Source organism: Bufo bufo, chromosome 3 (genome assembly GCF_905171765.1).
Source record: "Bufo bufo chromosome 3, aBufBuf1.1, whole genome shotgun sequence".
Taxonomy (NCBI): Eukaryota; Metazoa; Chordata; class Amphibia; order Anura; family Bufonidae; genus Bufo; species Bufo bufo.
Window position 1 is genome coordinate 364672226 of NC_053391.1, and position 27162 is coordinate 364699387.

Consider the following 27162-nt stretch of genomic DNA (forward strand, 5'->3'; position numbering starts at 1 on the left):
GGACTTACATTAGTAAGTGCCTTGTATTAACTTTCTCTACATAATAAATGCTATTTGCTGAAGTGAGACAACCCCTTTAATATCAAAAGTTTTGAAGCTGTCCAGTTATTCTGCTCAATCAACTTTGATGATACAATTTGATTTATTTGAAAATAGAAGTTAATAATCCGCTTGAGACTTGCATGCACTGTAATATGTATGTTGAAATAGAGGTGGAGAACAAAAGGGACAAGAAATACATGAGACGGATCCTTTAAACTGTGTTTGCTCCTAATTCTTGCAACTTCTGAAATAGCTCTTTCTCCCCCTCCCTAACTTGCACACGCGCTTATCCTTTAAATATCCCCATTTAAATGCAGATTTCTGGCCTCAGCTGCACTGACTTTTTATGTGAAGAAAAGTAAGGAAAAGGCAAGTAAAAGAGAAGAGTTTGATGGAAAGAGGAAATGTGTTTAAAGGGATATCATAATTATCAGTAAAATGTAAGGAAGTCATTCCATGCTTTATCTCTTAAGAATATTTTATATTTTTATTAGTTCTGTAAGCAAAATAACTGCCTATAATTATGCAGTAACATTTTACAAAACTGCAGTTCCTTTGTATGATTGAAGAGTAGAAGATTGAGCTACTGTACAGTGGACAGTGCAAGTTAAAGGGAGTCTGTCACATATCTTTGTACTGGAACACTATAACATTGATCAAACCATAACTTTGGTGCTTTTAACCACTTCCCATCTGGGCCCTTTGCCCCCTTCCTGACCAGGCCAAATTTTGCAAAACTGACATATCTCACTTTATGTGGTAATAACTTTGGAACGCCTTTATTTATCCAAGTCATTCAGAGATTGTTTTCTCGTGACACATTGTACTTCATGATAGTCATAAATTTGAGTCAAAATATTTCACCTTTATTTATGAAAAAATCCCAAATTTACCCAAAAATGTGAAAAATTCGCAATTTTCTAAATTTCAATTTCTCTGCTTTCAAAACAGAAAGTGATACCTCATAAAATAGTTATTATTTAACATTTCCCATATGTCTACTTTATGTTGGCATCATTTTGGAAATGTCATTTTATTTTTTTAGGACGTTAGAAGGCTTAGAAGTTTAGAAGCAATTCTTCAAATTTGTAAGAAAATTGCCAAAACCCACTTTATAAGGACCAGTTCAGGTCTGAAGTCACTTTGTGGGGCCTACATAGTGGATACCCCCATAAATGACCCCATTGTAGAAACTACACCCCTCAAGGTATTCAAAACCGATTTTACAAACTTTGTTAACCCTTTAGGCGTTCCACAAGAATTAAAGGAAAATGGAGATCAAATTTTTAAATTTCACTTTTTTGGCACATTTTCCATTTTAATCAATTTTTTTCTTTAACACATCGATGGTTAACAGCCAAACAAAACTCAATATTTATTACCCAGATTCTGCGGTTTACAGAAACACCCCACATGTGGTCGTAAACTGCTGTATGGGCACACGGCAGGGCGCAGAAGGAAAGGAACTCCACATGGTTTTTAGATGCCATGTCCCATTTGAAGCCCCCTGATGCACCCTTACAGTAGAAACTCCCAAAAAGTGACCCCATTTTGGAAACTAGGGGATAAGGTGCCAGTTTTATTAGTACTATTTTTGGGTACATATGATTTTTTGATCATTCATTATAACACTTTATGGGGCAAGGTGACCAAAAAATTGGTTGTTTTAGCACAGTTTCTATTTATTTATTTTTACAGCGTTCACCTGAGGGGTTCAGTCAAGTGACATTTTTATAGAGCAGATTGTTACGGACGTGGCGATACCTAATATGTATACTTTTTCTCATTTATTAAAGTTTTACACAATAATAGCATTTTTGAAACCAAAAAATTATGTTTTAATGTGTCCATGTTCTGAGAGCTATAGTTTTTTTATTTTTTGAGAGATTTTCTTATGTAGGGGCTCATTTTCTGCGGGATGAGGTGACAGTTTTATTGGTACTATTTTGTGGGACATACGCGTTTTTGATCACTTGGTGTTGCACCTTTTGTGATGCAAGGTGACAAAAATTGCTTGTTTTGACACAGTTTTTTTTATTTATTTTTTACGGTGTTCACCCGAGGGGTTAGGTCATGTGATATTTTTATAGAGCTGGTTTTTACGGACGCGGCAATACCTAATATGTATACTTTTTTTTATTTGTTTCACTTTAACACAATAATAGCATTTTTGAAACCAAAAAAATGATGTTTTAGTGTCTCCATGTTCTAAGAGCTATAGTTTTTTTATTTTTTGAGAGATTTTCTTATGTAGGGGCTCATTTTTTGCGGGATGAGGTGACGGTTTTATTGGTACCATTTTGTGGGACATACGCGTTTTTGATCACTTGGTGTTGCACCTTTTGTGATGCAAGGTGACAAAAATTGCTTGTTTTGACAGTTTTTTTTATTTATTTTTTACGGTGTTCACCCGAGGGGTTAGGTCATGTGATATTTTTATAGAGCTGGTTTTTACGGACGCGGCAATACTAAATATGTCTATTTTATTTTATTTTTTCTATTTTTTTATTTTTTTTTTATTCCTTACTTGGGTTTTTTTTTTTTTTTTACATGTGAACCTTTTTTTTATTTTATTTTTTCAACACTTTATTTTATTTTTATTTTATTTTACACTTTTCGTCCCCCATAAGGTCATACAAGACCTCTAGGGGACATTTACTTCACTTTTTTTTTTTTTCACAGTTGATTTCTCCTGTAACTGGGGCTGAGATAGTAGCCCCAGTTACAGGACAAATGCACCCCTATAGAGGCTGTACAGCAGCAATCCTGCGCTGTACAGCCTCACAGCAGGGCTGATCGAGGTCTCTGAGAGACCTCACACAGCCCCTGCACTCTCCGGTCCCGGCGGTCACATGACCGCCGGGCCGGAACAGGAAGCGCACAGCGCTTCCTGCTCTGCAGACACAGCGCTCGGTGAGCGCTGTGTCTGCAGCGATCGTGAAGGCAGGGACACCTGGGCACTGTCCCTGCCTTATCTCTGGGTTGCCCTGCTGTCACTGACAGCGGGCAACCCGATCAGCAGCTGCACGATTAGCGTGCAGCTGCTATTTCTGACAGGACGTTTTAAAACGTGCTGTCAGAAATAGACGTCCACCCATAGGACGTTTATATCCTATGGGCGGACGTGAGGCGGTTAAAGAACTTTGATGGATATGCACAGGAGCGGATTAAGTGCATCATAGGCCTGGGGCTGTTTCCCAAACTTGGGCCCCTTTCCTCTATTTATCAATGACCCTGCGCCCCCCCCCCCCATTCTGTGTTGTGCCCCATAGGATCTCTTGATCCTTCTCCTCACACATGCACAGCCCATCGAGTGTTTGAACATCAAAATAGTGGATTATTGATCCTTCTCCTCACACGTGCCCAGCCCAGCACACTGAGTGTTTGAACATCAAAATGGATTATTAATCCCTGTATCATGCAGGGATTAATAATCCACCATTTTGATGTTCAAAAACCTGGTGTGCTGGGCTAGGCACCTGTGAAGAGAAGAATTAATAATAATCCACCATTTTGATATTCAAACACTTGGTGTGCGATTAATAATCCACCATTTTGATGGTTTAACACACTTGGTGTGCTGGGCAGTGGCACCTGTGAAAAAAGAGGCAGAGCAGCAGTGGCAGAGAGACTGAGACCAGCAGCAGCCATTTCAGTCAGATTAGAGGCAATGCTGCAGAATGGCTGTAATCTGACTAACATGTCTGCTGCTGGCCTCAGTGAGTATCTCTGCCACTGCTGCTTTGATTAAGTGCCTCTGCTCTATCACACTCACACAGCCCAGTGCCCTGCCCTGCTGCCTATTATTAACATTCATTTAAATTTACTATAGAGGCTGGAGCTTTGGCTGCTGCTGGAAGGTCCTCCTTGAGTCCTTGCTGCTTTGTTGTAGTTGCCACTTGCCGCCCACAGACCCATCCCGTGGTGTGATGAAGCTGGCTGGCAAGTGGCAATGAGAAGAGAGGGGCGGGCATAGGTAGGTCACAGTCTAGGCGGGCACATCGGCGGCCGGTGGGGATATGCAGTTTTGCCTTCTGTGCGGAGGAGCTGCAGTGAGTGACTGAGTCACATGCCCTGCCCGCTCTGAGTCCTCCTCACTCTTCCATCTAGTTTCCACCGCTGACGGTGGCGGAGCCGCGGGACCCATCTGTTACTGCAGCAGGCAGCGTGTAAGTGAAGCGCTGCTGCTGCAGAGTATATTGCTAGATTTAGGTCTCTTGCACACAAACTTTTTTTTTACATTCCGTTTTTTGCTTCCCGTATACACACCGTATACGGAACTATTCATTTCAATGGATCCGCAAAAAAAACGGAAAGTTCTCCGTATGCCTTCCGTTTCCGTATTTTTGTTTTTCCGTTCCATTCAAACATAGAACATGTCCTATTATTGTCCGCATAACGGACAAGGATAGTACTGTTCTATCAGGGGCCAGCTGTTCCATTCCGCAAAAAACGGAATGCACGCGGACATCATCCGGTTTTTTTGCGGATATGTTTTTTGCGGACCGCAAAATACTGAAAAAGCCATATGGTCGTGTGCAAGAGGCCTTACACTGGTGGTGCAAAATGGGGCATTTGGTATAGTGAATCGGCAAAGGGCCCTTCACTCACCTTGGGCCTGGGGCTGCCGACGCCCCTATCATAATCCGCCACTGGATATGCAGATGAGGATCCAAGAACCCAGCTGGGCATTTTCAAGGCCTTGTCTCTCCAGTCAGGCCAAGTTCCCCCCCTTGTTTTTCCCCTCTGCCTGTGATGTCAATGATGCCTTTCCCTCTTCCTGCAATGTCATCAAGTTGAATCCAAATCTCACATGGCCGCTGACCAGCAATCTGTGTGCACCTGCGCATTACACTATGTACTCTGGGCTTTGGCCTCAAAGTACAGTATGTACTGCTCATGCACCGCTGACATCTTCAGTGTGACAGATTTGGATGTGCAGCAAGCGCTGGAGGAGTTGAGAGAAAGATGGGTGTGGTAGTGGCTTTGGTTGCAATAATTATTCACTCCAATGCTCACTAGGGAGAGAGCAGTGATAGGAGGGCACAATCTTTCTTCCCCTGGGGCATACCCTGATGTTTAGGCTCCTGCCTGATGGTAATTGTAGTAGTGCCCTTGGTACTGTGGATTTGGTGGAGATGCAGTGGCCGGCGAATGGTGCTGGTGTCTGTAATCAGACCAGTTGTAGATGATAAATGTCTCTATTTACTTAAATGCAAAATGGAAGTTGTATTACATCCAATGGTATCAAAACACAGCTCCAAACAATTCTCAGTGTAAATCTTCCTAGATAGCATTATATGGACATAGGCCAGGATTAGGATTGTAGTACTCCTTTCAGATGCAGTGGCTCAGTATCATCACAGGCAGAGGGGACCAACTTGGAAACACAAGGGGGAGAAACTGGAACTGAGAGAACAGACAGGCTTGGGCTCTTTTAAAGACTGGAAATACCCAGATGGTCATTTGGTGCCTCATTTGCATATCCATCAAAGTTCTTTTTCTGAAGATCAGAAAGAATGATAAAAGTGCCAAATACATGGTTTAAATTATGTTATAGTGCACAACAGCGCTTTAGCATTACTTATGTATACTAAATATAGGTGACAAACTCCCTTTATTAGATGTCTAAGAGGGACATAAGTTAGAAAAAAAATTAGATTAACCATTCTGAATGATTATCTTTAAGCACACATGGAAATCAAACATATCTAGGACATAAAACACCACTGTGTGGGTATAGTGAGATGAGGTGCTAGAAGCTTTCCTGCTACACACTTTATTTGGAACTAGATTTAACGTGCCTGCCCACCTTCTAGAACCTCGGCAGAATGATGATCTTCCTCTTCAAACTTTTGGAGGTTGGATTTCCCATGGTCTTTGGACTGGAGTATCTGATGGCGCTACTGGTCCAGTTGTCATGCCAGTCCTATTGCTGGTAACCTTAATCATGCAGTCTCACGTCATTTAGCATCTAAACAGGTTTCAAATAACCTCACCGCTTCTAATCTCATATTTTATTGTCCTGTGACTTACAGGCAACTTGCTAACACGAAACAACTTGTTTGGGTACTGTAGCCCCTAGTCATTGTTTTTGTAGTGGTTATGCTTGGTATTTCAGCTTTGTCGTAGTAATCACTTTAACCCTTTATATGTTAACCTAAAATCTTAGTGCCAGATACCATAGGACACCTCAGAGATCTAACAAACTATATGCCTTGATGGGTAAAAGCTTTAATGGTACAAATGGGACCTACCTCTATTTGAGTGCGAAGAGGCCATCTTGATTGAAGATCCTACTCAAAATCTCCTGGTCGATGACATATGTCGTCACCACTTCGGGCAGCGTGATAATGTTATTACGCAACGCACAAGATTTTGTATGGGATCTTCAATCAAGATGGCCACGGAGGAATCTTCGCACTTAAATGGATAAGGTGAGTATTATTGTTATTTTTTTACCGATTAACCCCTGAAAGCCCTCATTTTTTATCTCGGATGCCGCGATCAGCAATTAACGCGATGAGGGGTTCAATGACAGCGGGGCGGCACAATCGCCGCTCGCGACGAAGAAAATTTATTTGTGAATTTTGGCAAAGCAGTTAAATCAAATGTTTGTAAACTTTACTTATCTCTAGCTGTAGCCATCCTTTTCTTTATAAATATGTCAGGAAGAGGAGATTGCAGAGAAAATATCAAAAGTTACAGCAAGATGCAGCAGAGTATCCTCTGGCTTGCGTCAGCATTCGGCAAAGCTGGGTAAATATCAGGCCCCACATGAACCAAAGGGACTGTTACTAACTATAGGGACCTCCTTGTTACTTCATGCTCATATAGTAATTTTGCTTGAGCAGTTGCTATGCAGCTCCTTTGCATCTGAATATGGGTTTGGTTATCATCTAGCTTTGCCTAGTTGATTAGAATGGAGTTGCTGATTGTCAAGCCTTTATAAATTTTACTTTACTTCATTCTGGTTTTTGGGTATAGCTTTTGTTAGGTGTATTCCTTTACAGGTAGTTTTGCAGCTTGTTCTGTATTCTGGGCTCTGCAATTCCACATTTGTTTCTTGTTCTAATGTGTGAGTGTTCTATGTATTTTTATAGTTCTTTCTTACTATGTTTGGTAGTGTTGATCGAACACTTTGTTCTACCAAGCACCCAAACACAATGGAAGTCAATGGGAGAACCCCAGGCACCCCCTGGTCTGAAGAGGGGAGGGTGTAGGGACTCTAGTTTGGCTTAGTAGTCCCTGCTCTGACTTCATATATAGCCATGTCCATATATGGAGTCAGTGATGGGGACACCCCAGTATATTTAAATCTAATTTAGCCTGTATTTCAGAAAGGTTTCTGCTAGGATTCAAACTCATAACCCTCTATATTAGAGGCAAGGCACTTAACCACTCAGCTATAATAGCTGCATAACCAGTTACTGGAAAAAAAAGAAAAAAAAAAAGAGAATTCTACTGTACTGTACTTCTACTGCGACCTATACAGTCTCATTTTATTTTTATTTTTTTTAGTGACTGGCTATTCAGCTATATAGTGTAGTGGTTAAAGTTCTGATCTGTGTTGCAGAACCTGTGAGTTCAAATTCTGTACTATACTGTATAGGTCTCAGTAGAGTAGTCTTTTTTTTTGGTAACTGCTCTGTAGCTTCTATAGCTGAGTGGTTAAGTGCCTTGCCTCTAACGCAGAAGGTTGTGCGTTCAAATCCCAGAAGAAACTTTTCAGAAATAGAGGCTAAATTCAATTTAAATGTGTGTATATATATATATACACTCACCTAAAGAATTATTAGGAACACCATACTAATACGGTGTTGGACCCCCTTTTGCCTTCAGAACTGCCTTAATTCTACGTGGCATTGATTCAACAAGGTGCTGATAGCATTCTTTAGAAATGTTGGCCCATATTGATAGGATAGCATCTTGCAGTTGAAGGAGATTTGAGGGATGCACATCCAGGGCACGAAGCTCCCGTTCCACCACATCCCAAAGATGCTCTATTGGGTTGAGATATGGTGACTGTGGGGGCCATTTTAGTACAGTGAACTCATTGTCATGTTCAAGAAACCAATTTGAAATGATTCGAGCTTTGTGACATGGTGCATTATCCTGCTGGAAGTAGCCATCAGAGGATGGGTACATGGTGGTCATGAAGGGATGGACATGGTCAGAAACAATGCTCAGGTAGCCCGTGGCATTTAAACGATGCCCAATTGGCACTAAGGGGCCTAAAGTGTGCCCAGAAAACATCCCCCACACCATTACACCACCACCACCAGCCTGCACAGTGGTAACAAGGCATGATGGCTACATGTTCTCATTCTGTTTACGCCAAATTCGGACTCTACCATTTTAATGTCTCAACAGAAATCGAGACTCATCAGACCAGGCAACATTTTCCAGTCTCAACAGTCTAATTTTGGTGAGCTCTTTTTCCTATTTGTAGTGGAGATGAGTGGTACCCGGTGGGGTCTTCTGCTGTTGTAGCCCATCTGCCTCAAGCTTGTGCGTGTTGTGGCTTCACAAATGCTTTGCTGCATACCTCGGTTGTCACGAGTGGTTATTTCAGTCAACGTTGCTCTTCTATCAGCTTGAATCAGTCGGCCCATTCTCCTCTGACCTCTAGCATCCACAAGGCATTTTTGCCCACAGGACTGCCGCATACTGGATGTTTTTCCCTTTTCACACCATTCTTTGTAAACCCTAGAAATGGTTGTGCGTGAAAATCCCAGTAACTGAGCAGATTGTGAAATACTCAGACCGGCCCGTCTGGCACCAACAACCATGCCACGCTCAAAATTGCTTAAATCACCTTTCTTTCCCATTCTGACATTCAGTTTGGAGTTCAGGAGATTGTCTTTACCAGGACCACACCCCTAAATGCATTGAAGCAACTGCCATGTGATTGGTTGACTAGATAATTTCATTAATGAGAAATAGAACAGGTGTTCCTAATAATTCTTTAGGTGAGTGTATATATATGATTTTATATATATATATATATATATATATATATATATGAAATAGAAAAAACATCTCTATCGTAGATTCAAAATATAAAGATACATTTATTATAAAACACTTCTAATCAAAAACCATACATTAAAATGAGATAAAATTTACCCAATAAAATACTGTACTACTTTGTCAAAAGGCTATGCTATATCTACTAGTTTATCTAAATATGTATTAAATCCAAATGCGCGTTTTTGTATTCACTAGTGAATGGTAAGTAGCCATAGTGTTCCTAAAAGAGTAAATACACTGTATGTATGTATGTATGTAGGCATGTGTCTATATACAGGGAGTGCAGAATTATTAGGCAAGTTGTATTTTTGAGGATTAATTTTATTATTGAACAACAACCATGTTCTCAATGAACCCAAAAAACTCATTAATATCAAAGCTGAATATTTTTGGAAGTAGTTTTTAGTTTGTTTTTAGTTTTAGCTATTTTAGGAGGATATCTGTGTGTGCAGGTGACTATTACTGTGCATAATTATTAGGCAACTTAACAAAAAACAAATATATACCCATTTCAATTATTTATTTTTACCAGTGAAACCAATATAACATCTCAACATTCACAAATATACATTTCTGACATTCAAAAACAAAACAAAAACAAATCAGTGACCAATATAGCCACCTTTCTTTGCAAGGACACTCAAAAGCCTGCCATCCATGGATTCTGTCAGTGTTTTGATCTGTTCACCATCAACATTGCGTGCAGCAGCAACCACAGCCTCCCAGACACTGTTCAGAGAGGTGTACTGTTTTCCCTCCTTGTAAATCTCACATTTGATGATGGACCACAGGTTCTCAATGGGGTTCAGATCAGGTGAACAAGGAGGCCATGTCATTGGATTTTCTTCTTTTATACCCTTTCTTGCCAGCCACGCTGTGGAGTACTTGGACACGTGTGATGGAGCATTGTCCTGCATGAAAATCATGTTTTTCTTGAAGGATGCAGACTTCTTCCTGTACCACTGCTTGAAGAAGGTGTCTTCCAGAAACTGGCAGTAGGACTGGGAGTTGAGCTTGACTCCATCCTCAACCCGAAAAGGCCCCACAAGCTCATCTTTGATGATACCAGCCCAAACCAGTACTCCACCTCCACCTTGCTGGCGTCTGAGTCGGACTAGAGCTCTCTTTCCTTTACCAATCCAGCCACGGGCCCATCCATCTGGCCCATCAAGACTCACTCTCATTTCATCAGTCCATAAAACCTTAGAAAAATCAGTCTTGAGATATTTCTTGGCCCAGTCTTGACGTTTCAGCTTGTGTGTCTTGTTCAGTGGTGGTCGTCTTTCAGCCTTTCTTACCTTGGCCATGTCTCTGAGTATTGCACACCTTGTGCTTTTGGGCACTCCAGTGATGTTGCAGCTCTGAAATATGGCCAAACTGGTGGCAAGTGGCATCTTGGCAGCTGCACGCTTGACTTTTCTCAGTTCATGGGCAGTTATTTTGCGCCTTGTTTTTTCCACACGCTTCTTGCGACCCTGTTGACTATTTTGAATGAAACGCTTGATTGTTCGATGATCACGCTTCAGAAGCTTTGCAATTTTAAGAGTGCTGCATCCCTCTGCAAGATATCTCACTATTTTTGACTTTTCTGAGCCTGTCAAGTCCTTCTTTTGACCCATTTTGCCAAAGGAAAGGAAGTTGCCTAATAATTATGCACACCTAATATAGGGTGTTGATGTCATTAGACCACACCCCTTCTCATTACAGAGATGCACATCACCTAATATGCTTAATTGGTAGTAGGCTTTCGAGCCTATACAGCTTGGAGTAAGACAACATGCATAAAGAGGATGATGTGGTCAAAATACTCATTTGCCTAATAATTCTGCACGCAGTGTATGTGCACATGTGTGTATACAGAGGCAGTAAACATGTTACATAGCAAATTTAAATTTAGCATATCACGTGCCAATGAAAATGTCATGTTAAAGTTTGCTGCAACAAGATACAGTACAGTATGTAATATGTTAACAGTCAAATTAAAGTTTGCTACATCTGTATACCTTATATGTATATGTATAGCTGTATGTGTCTTTAAATATGTGTATTTATTATATGTTTGTCTATATATGTGTGTGTCTAATTGTTTTTGTATATGTGTGCCTATGTGTAAATATGTGCTATATGAATAATATACAATATAAGTGCATATTTATATGTTCATGTACTGTGTATGGTGTCACTATTGTGTTAAAGAAAAAACTTCTGACATTTCGCTAGAATGAAGGGGTCAAAGTTCATAGCTGAGTGCTATGCTCCTTCCATGCTGAGTAGCTTTTCTGTGTTTCTTGAACAAGGTGGGGTTATACGGGCCATAGACTTTCCATCACCTATTTCCTTATCTTTCTTAAAGAGAGGCAGAAAGAGCAATCAGATCCGTAAAAGCACAGTGCTAAACCAAGAGCATCTGCCCTTTTTTTCTAATAATAAGCAGGAGTCTCAGCAGCTGAAGCCCCGCAGGATAAAACTTCTGACACATCACTATGTTTTAAAAATTCTACTTACCCTTTATTTTGGTATACAATATTAATTGTCCGTGTACAGAGTATGGGCTCATGCACACAAGCGTTTTTTGCGTTCCGTATACGGGCCTTATTTTGATTCCGTATACGGTCCATATACGGAACCATTCATTTCAATGGGTTTGCAAAAGATGCGGACAGCACTCTGTGTGCTGTCCGCATCCGTTGCTCCATTCCGTGGCCCTGCAAATATTATGAGGCATGTCCTATTCTTGTCTATTTTGCGGACAAGAATAGGCATTTCTATAATGTGCCTCCTGTTCCGTTCTGCAAATTGCGAAAGGCACACGAGCGACATCTGTTTTTTTGCGGATCCGCAATTTGTGGACCGCAAAAACGGCACCATCGTGTGCATGAGCCCTATGGCACTATTATTTATTTGTGCATTATGTGGTGCCATTATTGGTGTACAGTGAAACATATGTTGGCACAAACTTTTAGGAAAAGTCCCCTTAAGCCAGAACTTCACCTCAAGTGGTCTGTGAGTTTCAAATTATGAAATAAGTCTCCCTCTAGACTAGGGTTTGGAGATTTCCAACTAGGAAGAGACAGAGCACACACTGAGACAGGTGTACAATGGAATCTCCTGAAAGGTCCCATGAACTCTCTTTATTTATAGCAGAAAATGCTATAAAGTCTGACCCTCACATACTAAAAAAAACACTTTAGCATTTTACCATATTTGAGTTTCCTGGTAAAGCAGCAGGCATCAATGCTAGAGGCGTCTGAGCTGGACAAAAAAAAATTAAAATATATATATATATATATATATATATATATATATATATAAATAAGGGTTTTCTGGATAAGTCATCAATATCTGATCGGTGGGGGTCCGATAACCATGTCCTCTGTTAATTAGCTGTTTGAGAAGGCACTGTCGCTCCTGTGAATGTCGCTGCCTTCTCCCAGCTTACCTAGCACAGGGCAGCACATTGTATGGCGGCTGTGCTTGGTATTGCTCTAAACCTCATTCACTTGAATGGGGCTGAGCTGTGCCTAGGCCATGTGACGGATGAGTGTGTTGTTACTTGCCTAGGAGAAGCAGTGAAAAGGCTGTGGCACTACATTGAGTGATGCTGCCTTCTCAAATCGCTGATTGGTGGGGCTCCCGGGTGTTGGACCCCAACCGATCAGATACTGATGATCTATCCAGAAAACACCTTTAAGTTAGGCCCTATTCTAAGGCATTGACAAAATGGGGTCTGAGAAGGCAACAATTGTGGTCACAGTCCATATTGTTTTATTTCATACATACAGTGAATTCGGAAAGTCTTCAGACCTTTTTACTTTTTTTACATTTTGTTATGTTGCGGTGCTAAAATAGAAAAAAAGTTAAAATTTTTCCTCATCATTCTGAAAGAAAAACTAAAATATTACATATTTTTCCTTACTTGAAGCGATAACAGCCCCCAGTCTTCCTGGGTATGATGCCACAAGGTGTGCACACCTAAATTTGGAGATTTTTTTGCCATTCTTCTCAGCAGATCCTCTAAAGCTCTGTCAGGTTGGATGGGGACTGTCGGAGGACAACCATTTCCAGTTCTTTCCAGAGATATTCCATTGTGTCCAAGTCAGGACTCTGGCTGGGCCACTCAAGGACATTCACAGATTTGTTCCTTAGCAATAGTGTTGATCATGAATATTCGAATCGCGAATATCGGCACTTCGAGGATTTACGAATATTTAGAATATAGTGATATATATTAGTAATTTTGAATATTCTAGATTTTATTTTCATCAGTAACATCCCTTCTTGCTTGTGGGCCAATGAGAAGGTTGCAATGTCTTTGTCTGCGCTTAGCAACAACCCTAGCAACCAATAGGAAAGCTGACAACCCCTTACTATATAAGAACCTCCCCAGCAGCCATTTTCTACAGTTTTTTTTAAAGTTCTGAGAGAGACAGCAGTGCTCTGTGCTTTCCACACTACAAACCGGATTCCAAAAAAGTTGGGACACTAAACAAATTGTGAATAAAAACTGAATGCAATGATGTGGAGATGGCAAATGTCAATATTTTATTTGTAATAGAACGTAGATGACAGATCAAACGTTTAATCCAAGTAAATGTATCATTTTAAAGGAAAAATACGTTGATTCCAATTTTCACGGTGTCAACAAATCCCAAAAAAGTTGGGACAAGTAGCAATAAGAGGCTGGAAAAAGTAAATTTGAGCATAACGAAGAGCTGGAAGACCAATTAACACTAATTAGGTCAACTGGCAACATGATTGGGTATAAAAAGAGCTTCTCAGAGTGGCAGTGTCTATCAGAAGCCAAGATGGGTAGAGGATCACCAATTCCCACAATGTTGCGCAGAAACATAGTGGAGCAATATCAGAAAGGTGTTACCCAGCGAAAAATTGCAAAGACTTTGCATCTATCATCATATACTGTGCATAACATCATCCGAAGATTCAGAGAATCTGGAACAATCTCTGTGCGTAAGGGTCAAGGCCGTAAAACCATACTGGATGCCCGTGATCTCCGGGCCCTTAAACGACACTGCACCACAAACAGGAATGCTACTGTAAAGGAAATCACAGAATGGGCTCAGGAATACTTCCAGAAACCATTGTCAGTGAACACAATCCACCGTGCCATCTGCCGTTGCCAGCTGAAACTCTACAGTGCAAAAAAGAAGCCATTTCTAAGCAAGATCCACAAGCTCAGGCGTTTTCACTGGGTCAGGGATCATTTAAAATGGAGTGTGGCAAAATGGAAGACTGTTCTGTGGTCAGACGAGTCACGATTCGAAGTTCTTTTTGGAAATCTGGGACGCCATGTCATCCGGACCAAAGAGGACAAGGACAACCCAAGTTGTTATCAATGCTCAGTTCAGAAGCCTGCATCTCTGATGGTATGGGGTTGCATGAGTGCCTGTGGCATGGGCAGCTTGCATGTCTGGAAAGGCACCATCAATGCAGAAAAATCTATTCAGGTTCTAGAACAACATATGCTCCCATCCAGACGTCATCTCTTTCAGGGAAGACCCTGCATTTTTCAACAAGATAATGCCAGACCACATTCTGCATCAATCACAACATCATGGCTGCGTAGGAGAAGGATCCGGGTACTGAAATGGCCAGTCTGCAGTCCAGATCTTTCACCTATAGAGAACATTTGGCGCATCATAAAGAGGAAGGTGCAACAAAGAAGGCCCAAGACGATTGAACAGTTAGAGGCCTGTATTAGACAAGAATGGGAGAGCATTCCTATTTCTAAACTTGAGAAACTTGTCTCCTCGGTCCCCAGACGTCTGTTGAGTGTTGTAAGAAGAAGGGGAGATGCCACACAGTGGTGAAAATGGCCTTGTCCAAACTTTTTGGGGATTTGTTGACACCATGAAATTCTGATTCAACATATTTTTCCCTTAAAATGGTACATTTTCTCAGTTTAAACTTTTGTTCCGTGATTTATGTTCTATTCTGAATAAAATATTAGAAGTTGGCACCTCCACATCATTGCATTCAGTTTTTATTCACGATTTGTATAGTGTCCCAACTTTTTTGGAATCCGGTTTGTACATTAGATAGATAGTTAGATAGTTAGATAGCTTATATACAGTGGGATGCGAAAGTTTGGGCAACCTTGTTAATCGTCATGATTTTCCTGTATAAATCGTTGGTTGTTACGATTAAAAATGTCAGTTAAATATATCATATAGGAGACACACACAGTGATATTTGAGAAGTGAAATGAAGTTTATTGGATTTACAGAAAGTGTGCTATAATTGTTTAAACAAAATTAGGCAGGTGCATACATTTGGGCACTGTTGTCATTTTATTGATTACAAAACCTTTAGAACTAATTATTGGAACTCAAATTGGCTTGGTAAGCTCAGTGACCCCTGACCTACATACACAGGTGAATCCAATTATGAGAAATAGTATTTAAGGGGGTCAATTGTAAGTTTCCCTCCTCTTTTAATTTTCTCTGAAGAGTAGCAACATGGGGGTATCAAAACAACTCTCAAATTACCTGAAGACAAAGATTGTTCACCATCATGGTTTAGGGGAAGGATACAGAAAGCTGTCTCAGAGATTTCAGCTGTCTGTTTCCACAGTTAGGAACATATTGAGGAAATGAAAGACCACAGGCTCAGTTCAAGTTAAGGCTCGAAGTGGCAGACCAAGAAAAATCTCGGATAGACAGAAGCAACGAATGGTGAGAACAGTCAGAGTCAACCCACAGACCAGCAGCAAAGACCTACAACATCATCTTGCTGCAGATGGAGTCACTGTGCATCGTTCGGCGCACTTTACACAAGGAGATGCTGTATGCGAGAGTAATGCAGAGGAAGCCTTTTCTCCGCCCACAGCACAAAAAGTGCCCCTTGAGGTGGGCTAAAGCACATTTGGACAAGCCAGCTTCATTTTGGAATAAGGTGCTGTGTACGGATGAGACTAAAATTGAGTTATTTGGCCATAACAAGGGGCGTTATGCATGGAGGAAAAAGAACACAGCATTCCAAGAAAAACACCTGCTACCTACAGTACAATATGGTGGTGGTTCCATCATGCTGTGGGGCTGTGTGGCCAGTGCAGGGACTGGGAATCTTATCAAAGTTGAGGGATGCATGGATTCCACTCAGTATCAGCAGATTCTGTAGACCAATGTCCTGGAATCAGTGACAAAGCTGAAGCTGCGCCGGGGCTGGATCTTTCAACAAGACAACGACCCTAAACACTGCTCAAAATCCACTAAGGCATTTATGCAGAGGAACAAGTACAACGTTCTGGAATGGCCATCTCAGTCCCCAGACCTGAATATAATTGAAAATCTGTGGTGTGACTTAAAGAGAGCTGTCCATGCTCGGAAGCCATCAAACCTGAATAAACTAAAGATGTTTTGTAAAGAGGAATGGTCCAAAATACCTTCAACCAGAATCCAGACTCTCATTTGAACCTACAGGAAACGTTTAGAGGCTGTAATTTCTGCAAAAGGAGGATCTACTAAATATTGATTTCATTTCTTTTTTGTGGTGCTCAAATTTATGCACCTGCCTAATTTTGTTTAAACAATTATAGCACACTTTCTGTAAATCCAATAAACTTTATTTCACTTCTCAAATATCACTGTGTGTGTCTCCTATATGATATATTTAACTGACATTTTTTATCGTAACAACCAACGATTTATACAGGAAAATCATGACGATTAACAAGGTTGCCCAAACTTTCGCATCCCACTGTACAGTCTTGGCCAAAAGTTTTGAGAATGACACAAATATTAGTTTTCATTAGTTTTCACAAAGTCTGCTGCTAAACTGCTTTTAGATCTTTGTTTCAGTTGTTTCTGTGATGTAGTGGAATATAATTACACGCACTTCAAACGTTTCAAAGGCTTTTATTGACAATTACATGACATTTATGCAAAGAGTCAGTATTTGCAGTGTTGGCCCTTCTTTTTCAGGACCTCTGCAATTCGACTGGGCATGCTCTCAATCAACTTCTGGGTAAATTCCTGACTGATAGCAACCCATTCTTTCATAATCACTTCTTGGAGTTTGTCAGAATTAGTGGGTTTTTGTTTGTCCACCCCCCTCTTGAGGATTGACCACAAGTTCTCAATGGGATTAAGATCTGGGGAGTTTCCAGGCCATGGACCCAACGTTTTGGTCCCCGAGCCACTTAGTTATCACTTTTGCCTTATGGCACGGTGCTCCATCGTGCTGGAAAATGCATTGTTCTTCACCAAACTGTTGTTGGATTGTTGGAAGAAGTTGCTGTTGGAGGGTGTTTTGGTACCATTCTTTATTCATGGCTGTGTTTTTGGGCAAAATTGTGAGTGAGCCCACTCCCTTGGATGAGAAGCAACCCCACACATGAATGGTCTCAGGATGCTTTACTGTTGGCATGACACAGGACTGATGGTAGCGCTCACCTTTTCTTCTCCGGACATGCCTTTTTCCAGATGCCCCAAACAATCGGAAAGAGGCTTCATCGGAGAATATGACTTTGCCCCAGTCCTCAGCAGTCCATTCACCATGCTTTCTGCAGAAGATCAATCTGTCCCTGATGTTTTTTTTGGAGAGAAGTGGCTTCTTTGCTGCCCTTCTTGACACCAGGCCATCTTCCAAAAGTCTTCGCCTCACTGTGCGTGCAGATGCGCTCACACCTGCCTGCTGCCATTCCTGAGCAAGCTCTGCACTGGTGGCACTCCGATCCCGCAGCTGAATCCTCTTTAGGAGACAATCCTGGCGCTTGCTGGACTTTCTTGGATGCCCTGAAGCCTTCTTAACAAGAATTGAACCTCTTTCCTTGAAATTCTTGATGATCCTATAAATTGTTGATTGAGGTGCAATCTTAGTAGCCACAATATCCTTGCCTGTGAAGCCATTTTTATGCAACGCAATGATGGCTGCACGCGTTTCTTTGCAGGTCACCATGGTTAACAATGGAAGAACAATGATTTCAAGCATCACCCTCCTTTTAACATGTCAAGTCTGCCATTTTAACCCAATCAGCCTGACATAATGATCTCCAGCCTTGTGCTCGTCAACATTCTCACCTGAGTTAACAAGACGATTACTGAAATGATCTCAGCAGGTCCTTTAATGACAGCAATGAAATGCAGTGAAAGGTTTTTTTGGGATTAAGTTAATTTTCATGGCAAAGAAGGACTATGCAATTCATCTGATCACTCTTCATAACATTCTGGAGTATATGCAAATTGCTATTATAAAAACTTAAGCAGCAACTTTTCCAATTTCCAATATTTATGTAATTCTCAAAACTTTTGGCCACGACTGTATATAATACAGATAGTTAGTGGGAGATAGTTAGTGTAGGTTATATCCTGATATAGTATAGCTGTTGCAGTGCAGTGTAATAGTGTGATACCATAGGTTCTGCTGTCCATACATACATGCAGACCTGCTAAAATGTGAAGTGTCACTTACTGCGGCAAAATATTCGCATCATTAGTAGTGCTAAGCGAGCATGCTCAGCCGAACAGCAGTTCAGTTTGAGTATCGCTATGGTCGGCACATCGCAGTGTTTGGCCAAATACTGTGTATGCTCGAGCACAATAACAATCAATAGGAGACCAGAGCATTAAACCAGTCACCACCTGCTCTGAAGAAGAGTGGGTATCTGTTTAACGGAAAAAGGTTAAAAATTGATGGAAACAGCATGGAAAGGATGTCTGGATGCATCTTGGACTCCCATTACCTATGACATACAATATACAACCACACAAAGGCTATATGTCAAAAGCCAGGTATGTGCAAGCCAACAATCTATCCATGAGACAGATACCGTCAGCATACCTTACAATGGCAGCCTTGTGCACTATGAGACATTCAAAACCAGCTCTCATTTGACTGTTGGATGGCTTGGGTGGACCTGCGCACCTAGATCATTATCATTACTTTGACAAAAAGTTTTCTGAGTGTCCTAACATAATATTCAATAACCTTTCTATACAGTTTTCTCATGTAAACTAATTTGCATAATCGTGGGCATATGCAAGTTAGCTGAATCTGCTTGTTTTTCAGCTGAAACACCATTTGCATGGAGAATTTGAGATCAAAATTCGCGATTAGAATATTCACTATCAACACTACTCCTTTTTTACAAATATGTGCAGTGAAAAAAAAGATAAAACACATATAAACAGTGCAATAATCCTTTCCCTAAACATTTCTCTTCCCCCCCTAACCCTCCTCCCTTCTATATAGGTGATGTGGTTTAAAGTTTCTTTTTATTATAGGTATTCCTGGAGGTGTACAGTATCTCATTTCGGAGTTCATGTGGATTTATTGTCGTGTAGTCTCATGGTAGTGCGTCTTTATGTAAGGATTGATGATGCTTTATATGTTATTGGTTTCATAGTCTTATGACAAGACTATGAATCCAATATATGGCGCTGTTTATGACTCATGAACAGCGCCATCTATTGGATTCATAGTCTTATCATAAGACTATGAATCCAATGGATGACGCTGTTCATGACTAGTGTTGAGCGCAAATATTCCAAAAGCTAATTTTTATCGCGAATAACGGCACTTCGAGAATTCGCGAATATTTCAAATATAGTGCTATATATTCATAATGACAAATATTGTTTATTTTTTTATTTATTATTTTAACACAGTACACATCAAGTGATCATCCCTCCCTTCTTCTAGCTTGTGGGCCAATGAGAAGGCTTTGTCACAGCTTAGCAACATCCCTAGCAACCAATAGAAAAGTTACCTACCCCTTAGTATATAAGAACCTCCCGAGCAGCTATTTTTGCGCGCATTACGCAAATAATACATTGCGGATTTTCACAATCAAGAATATAATCTCGAATTCTCAAATTCGCTAATATATGACGAATGTTCTACAAAATCTTTGTGAAATATCGCGAATTCAAATATAGCCCCTGCCGCTCATCACTAGTTAAAGGGGTTGTCCAAGTTATGTAACAGCTTTCCAATTAACTCACTTTATCTCCAGTGGCTAGTTTCTCAGATTTCACTGAGGGTCACATGACCTGTGATGTCAGCTTCTCTCCCTACTCTGATAATGTTTGTGCACAAGCCTGAGAGATCTGTAAATGAGATGTCACTGTGCTGGCCATGCCCCCCTGCACTAACGGCTGCTGCTTATTGCTCTCTCCCAGGATTCTTAACCCCTTCAGCTGAACAGACTCAGGGCTGAAGTGTTTACTGTGTAGCTGCAGGTAGAGATGACGCGAACATAAAATTTTCCGTTTGCAAACGGCGAACGCGAACTTCTGCAAATGTTCGCGAACGGGCGAACCGGGCGAACAGCCATAGACTTCAATAGACAGGCGGATTTTGAAACCCACAGGGACTCTTTCTGGCCGCAATAGTGATGAAAAAGTTGTTTCAAGGGGACTAACACCTGGACTGTGGCATGCAGGAGGGGGATCCATGGCAAAACTCCCATGGAAAATTACGTAGTTGACGCAGAGTGTGGTAAGTTGAATTCGCAATGCGATTAATATAACCTGCATTAATCGCATTGCGATTTCAACTTAGAGCTAAGTTCCTAATGGTTGTATTGCTAGAATTGACAAATATAACGAATAAAGCACTATATTCTCAATCTTCGTTATATTCTAGCAATACAACCATTAGGAACCCAGCTCTAAGTTGAATTCGCAATGCGATTAATATAACCTGTATTAATCACATTGCGATTACAACTTAGATCTGAGTTCCTAATGGTTGTATTGCTAGAATTGACGAATATAACGAATATAGCACTATATTCTCAATCTTCGTTATATTCTATAAATACAACCATTAGGAACCCAGCTCTAAGTTAAATTCGCAATGTGATTAATACAACCTGTATTAATCGCATTGCGATTACAACTTAGATCTGAGTTCCTAATGGTTGTATTGCTAGAATTGACGAATATAACGAATATAGCACTATATTCTCAATCTTCATTATATTCTAGCAATACAACCATTAGGAACCCAGCTCTAAGTTGAATTCGCAATGCGATTAATATAACCTGTATTATTCGCATTGCGATTACAACTTAGTCAAATTTGTGACACTGCAGCTTCAGAATAAAACTAAGATGAATGCTGTCCTTGCTTTTTGATAGGAGGTGGGAGGGTCTGGGAGGGAGGGTATGCTGATTGGCTGGAATGTGTCTGCTGACTGTGAGGTACAGGGTCAAAGTTTGCTCAATGATGATGTATAGGGGGCGGACCGAACATCGCATATGTTCGCCCGCCGCGGCGAACGCGAACAAGCTATGTTTGCCGAGAACTGTTCGCCGGCGGATAGTTCGGGACATCTCTAGCTGCAGGCAGTGAGGAGACAAATGCTGGGCACAGGAGCTGAAAGAGAAGTTCTGCAAAGCATTGCAGGTAGGGGGAAGATCCTGTATGTATTAGCAGTGTCATTTTACAGCTAGGACTTGTAGTTCTACACATACAAGATGCTGCTGATCTCCCAGCAAGCAGACATGTCACTCAGGGCAGCACTTGTATTCACTCCCTTAGCAGTGTCATTATACAGCTGGGACTTGTAGTTTGACACATACAACATGCTGCTGAGCCTCCCAGCAGGCAGACATGTCACTCAGGGCAGTCCTTGTATTCACTCCCTTAGCAGTGTCATTATACAGCTGGGACTTGTAGTTCTATACATACAACATATTGTTGTGTCTCCCAGCAGGCAGACATGTCACTCAGGGCAGTACCTTAGCAGTGCAGGGGGAGGGGCAGAGATTGTTTTTAGTGCATGTAAACAAAGGGCCAGAAGAGAACTAGGGAAATGAGGAAACAGACATTTTTTGGCCTAAAACTTGCTTAACTCGGCAGGGGCACTTTCCTTTAAACATCCTCAATTTTCAACCTTCCAGGACTCATCAGGGCAGATATAGCAATCATACTGTGTCTGGATTGTGTATGGATTTATGGCATATGCTTGCTGTGCCTATATACCTTGTAGGAAGGCGCAAGGGTCCGTCATTGACGGAAGGTACGTGTCACCGAGGTTCCTGGCCTCGGTGAGATAAGAACCGGTTATTTTGTGTGTCAGCCGCAGCTAGTGCTCGCTGACACAGTTTTTTCTTAGTGTGGCTGAAAAGCCGATCCGGGCCGGTTCTTATTGGGAGCAGCCGAAGAGCAGGGTGGGTGGCTGTTCCCCATGTTCAGGCCAGGTTTTGGGCTGGGGTTTAAAAACCCAGCCAGCAGCTCAGCCTGGTGTGGAATGAACTGCCAGGTGATAGTGGAGCTCTGTGTTTTGGGAGCTGAGGAGTTCTACCATACTACAAGGCTGGAAGCCAGGCGCCCTAAAGCCTGCTGTGGACTGCCAGGTGACGTGTTTCTTTGAGTTCTGTGGACTTTTGCTGTGTGAATTAACACGAGGATTCCTGCGGTGTGAATTAACACCAGGGCCCTGCCTAGTATTGTGTTTTTTCCTGCTTTTTTTTGTGTGAATAAACACTGACTTTTGTTTATCAACCGTGGTTTTGCCTCTGTATTGTGTCCGCTTACCCTGCCTACCAGAGCAAATCCCTACAACATATATATATATATATATATATATATATATATATACTGTATATACATACATACAGGGCTGGCCTTAGGTGTTCAGGTGCCCTGTGCGAGCTAATCTTGTGGCTCCTTTCCTCCGGTTCACCTAAACATACACAAAGAGGAAAACAATCTTTGTAACAAATAGTTTCTTACACAATCTCAGGCCAGCCTGCTGTAAGAGACCGACTGAGAGCTGTGTCCAGTGGCGGATCCAGATCCTGGTCTCGGCAGGGGCACTTCCAAATTATTTTCTGTCCGCCGCCACAAAACAATGGTGCTTATAGAACAGATAACACATTGTAGAGGTATACTGTATATTATAGGGCACAGTGTATGCTATATGTGTATAACAACCATATTTCATATGAAAACTTACAATTACTTGGCTTGTCCCTTGGGGATCTCGGACACCACTTCCACACTTTGGCCGGGGGCTCGGTGGAGCTGATGTTGTGTTTTATCCTAATGAGAAAGATTTCATAATAAGGATTTGGAGGGGCAGAGGGATAGCAGAGCAGGGAGAGGCTGGTGCTGCTACTAGGGGGTCGAACCATGGGGGAGTAATAAAGCCCACCATAATGCCCCCCAGTAGAAATAATTTTCCTTATAATGTGACAAAAAATACCCCCTTGCAGTGCCCCCAGTTGAGCTAATGTCCCCATAGTGCCCCCATAATGTGCCAGTATAAAATACCCCTATACAGTGCCCCCATAGTGCTCCTCTCCCACCTTCCTTCTAGTGCCCCCCATAATGTACCAGTATAAAATGCCCCAGTAGATGCTCTGTGTCCTCCTTAATTTGCAAGTATAAAATACCTTCTTAGTGCCCCCCGTAGATGACCCCATAGTACTTCTCTCCCCCCCTTCCCCATAGTGCCCACCATAATGTGTCCCAATATATAATTCTACTGTACAGAGCCCCCATATAAAATACCCCTTCTTTGTGGCCTCAGTAGATGCCCCTATAGTGCCCCCAATCATGTGCCAGTAATAACGGCCCCCCATCATGTGCCAGTAATAACAGCCCCCCATCATGTGCCAGTAATAACAGCCCCCCCATCATGTGCCAGTAATAACAGCCTCCCCATCATGTGCCAGTAATAACAGCCCCCCAATGTGCCAGTAAAAGTATTGCATATATAAAAAAAACACTTATACTTACCTCAGTGTCAGCGATGCGATGCTGGCCTCTTCCAGCCTGTGTCCCGCGCTGTACGGCTCAGGTGGCACAATGACGTCATCGCGCCACCTGCGCCTGCCTCTGATAGGCTGCCGGCCTAGTGCCTGCAGCCTATCAGAGGAAGGGAAAGGGACATGCTTCTCCCTCCCCTGCCATCAGCACAGCCATCTGTATCACTGTCCTGAGGACGGCGATACAGATGACTATGGAGATGAGCGCTTCCACAATGTAAGCGTTCACCTCCCTGTGCCCCCCTGGCGCCGCCCCCTACCACGCAGCCAGCTCGGGGGGGTGAAATTGCCCAGTTTCCCCCTCCCTGGATCCGCCAGTGGCTGTGTCAGCCGCCGGGCGCCCCTGTTGCCATGGCGCCCTGTGCGGCCGCACAGCTCGCACACCCCAAAGGCCGGCCCTGTATATACAGTACAGACCAAAAGTTTGGACACACCTTCTCATTCAAAGAGTTTTCCTTATTTTCATGACTATGAAGGCATCAAAACTATGAATTAACACATGTGGAATTATATACATAACAAACAAGTGTGAAACAACTGAAAATATGTCATATTCTAGGTTCTTCAAAGTAGCCACCTTTTGCTTTGATTACTGCTTTGCACACTCTTGGCATTCTCTTGATGAGCTTCAAGAGGTAGTCCCCTGAAATGGTCTTCCAACAGTCTTGAAGGAGTTCCCAGAGATGCTTAGCACTTGTTGGCCCTTTTGCCTTCACTCTGCGGTCCAGCTCACCCCAAACCATCTTGATTGGGTTCAGGTCCGGTGACTGTGGAGGCCAGGTCATCTGGCGCAGCACCCCATCACTCTCCTTCATGGTCAAATAGCCCTTACTTTCAAAGTTTTCCCAATTTTTCGGCTGACTGACGGACCTTCATTTCTTAAAGTAATGATGGCCACTAGTTTTTCTTTACTTAGCTGCTTTTTTCTTCCCATTATACAAATTCTAACAGTCTATTCAGTAGGACTCTCAGCTGTGTATCCACCTGACTTCTCCTCAACGCAACTGATAGTCCCAACCCCATTTATAAGGCAAGAAATCCCACTTATTAAACCTGACAGGGCACACCTGTGAAGTGAAAACCATTTCAGGGGACTACCTCTTGAAGCTCATCAAGAGAATGCCAAGAGTGTTCAAAGCAGTAATCAAAGCAAAAGGTGGCTACTTTGAAGAACCTAGAATATGACATATTTTCAGTTGTTTCACACTTGTTTGTTATGTATATAATTCCACATGTGTTAATTCATAGTTTTGATGCCTTCAGTGTGAATCTACAATTTTCATAGTCATGAAAATAAAGAAAACTCTTTGAATGAGAAGGTGTGTCCAAACTTTTGGTCTGTACTGTATGTATATATATATATATATATATATATATATATATATATATATACACTGAACAAAAATATAAACGCAACACTTTCAGTTTTGCTCCTATTTTGCGTGAGCTGAACTTAAAGATCTGAAGCATTTTCTACATACACAAAAGATCAATTACTCTCAAATATTGTTCACAAATCTGTCTAAATCTGTGTTAGTGAGCACTTCTCCTTTGCCGAGATAATCCATCCCACCTCACAGGTGTGGCATATCAAGATGCTGATTAGACAGCAAGAATATTGCACATGTGTGCCTTAGACTGCCCACAATAAAAGGCCACTCTGAAATGTTTTGCCTTACTGGGGGAAAGGGGGGGTCAGAAATTGTGTGTGGCCACCATTTGCCTCACGCAGTGCAACACATCTCCGTCACATAGAGCTGATCAGGTTGTTGATTGTGGCCTGTGGAATGTTGGTCCACTCCTCTTTAATACCTGTGCGAAGTTGCAGAATATTGGCAGGCAGTTATGGCCAGTTCGCTGTGCATCACCGGACTTGTGATTTAAGATGGCAGCCCGCATGTGTTTGCGGGCAACACGGCAAACGGGCCATCACTGCTGGCAGGAACTGGAACACGCTGTCGTATACGCCGTTCCAAACATGCTCAATGGGTGACATGTTCGGTGAGTATGCTGGCCATGCAAGAAATGGGATGTTCTCAGCTTCCAGGAATTGTGTACAGTTCCTTGAAATATGGGGCCGTGCATTATCATGCTGCAACATGAGGTGATGGTCATGGATGAATGGCACAACAATGGGCCTCAGCATTTCGTCACGGTATATCTGTGCATTCAAATAAAATGCACCTGTGTTCATTGTCTATAACATACGCCTGCCCATACCATAACCCCACCGCCACAATGGGCCACTCGCCATGGGCCACACGCCATCTGCCCTGAACAGTGAAAACCGTGACTCATCCGTGAACAGAACGCCTCTCCAACGTGACAGACGCCATGGAATGTGAGCATTTGCCCACTCAAGTCGGTTACGACGATGAACTGCAGTCAGGTCCAGACCCCGATAAGGACGACGAGCATGCAGATGAGCTTCCCTGAGATGGTTTCTGACAGTTTGTGCAGAAATTCTTTGGTTATGCAAACAGATTGTTGCTGCAGCTGTCCGGGTGGCTGTTCTCAGACGATCATGGAGGTGAACATGCTGGATGTGGAGGTCCTGGGCTGGTGTGGTTACACATGGTCTGCGGTTGTGAGTCCGGTTGGATGTACTGCCAAATTCTCTGAAACGCCTTTGCAGACGGCTTATGGTAGAAAAATAAACATTCATTGCACGGGCAACAGCTCTGGTAGACATTCCTGCAGTCAGCATGCCAATTGCACGCTCCCTCAAATGTTGCGACATCTGTGGCATTGTGCTGTGTGATCATACTGCACATTTCAGAGTGGCATTTTATTGTGAGCCATCTAAGGCACACCTGTGAAATATTCATGCTGTCTAATCAGCACCTTGATATGCCACACCTGTGAGGTGGGATGGATTAACTCAACAAAGGAAAAGTGCTCACTAACACAGATTTAGACAGATTTGTGAACAATATTTGAGAGTAATGGGTCTTTTGTGTACGTAGAAAATGTTTCAGATCTTTGAGTTCAGTCATGCAAAATGGGAGCAAAACCGAAAGTGTTGCGTTTATATTTTTGTTCAGTATATACACTCACCTAAAGAATTATTAGGAACACCATACTAATACGGTGTTGGACCCCCTTTTGCCTTCAGAACTGCCTTAATTCTACGTGGCATTAAATCAACAAGGTGCTGATAGCATTCTTTAGAAATGTTGCCCCATATTGATAGGATAGCATCTTGCAGTTGATGGAGATTTGAGGGATGCACATCCAGGGCACGAAGCTCCCGTTCCACCACATCCCAAAGATGCTCTATTGGGTTGAGATCTGGTGACTGTGGGGGCCATTTTAGTACAGTGAACTCATTGTCATGTTCAAGAAACCA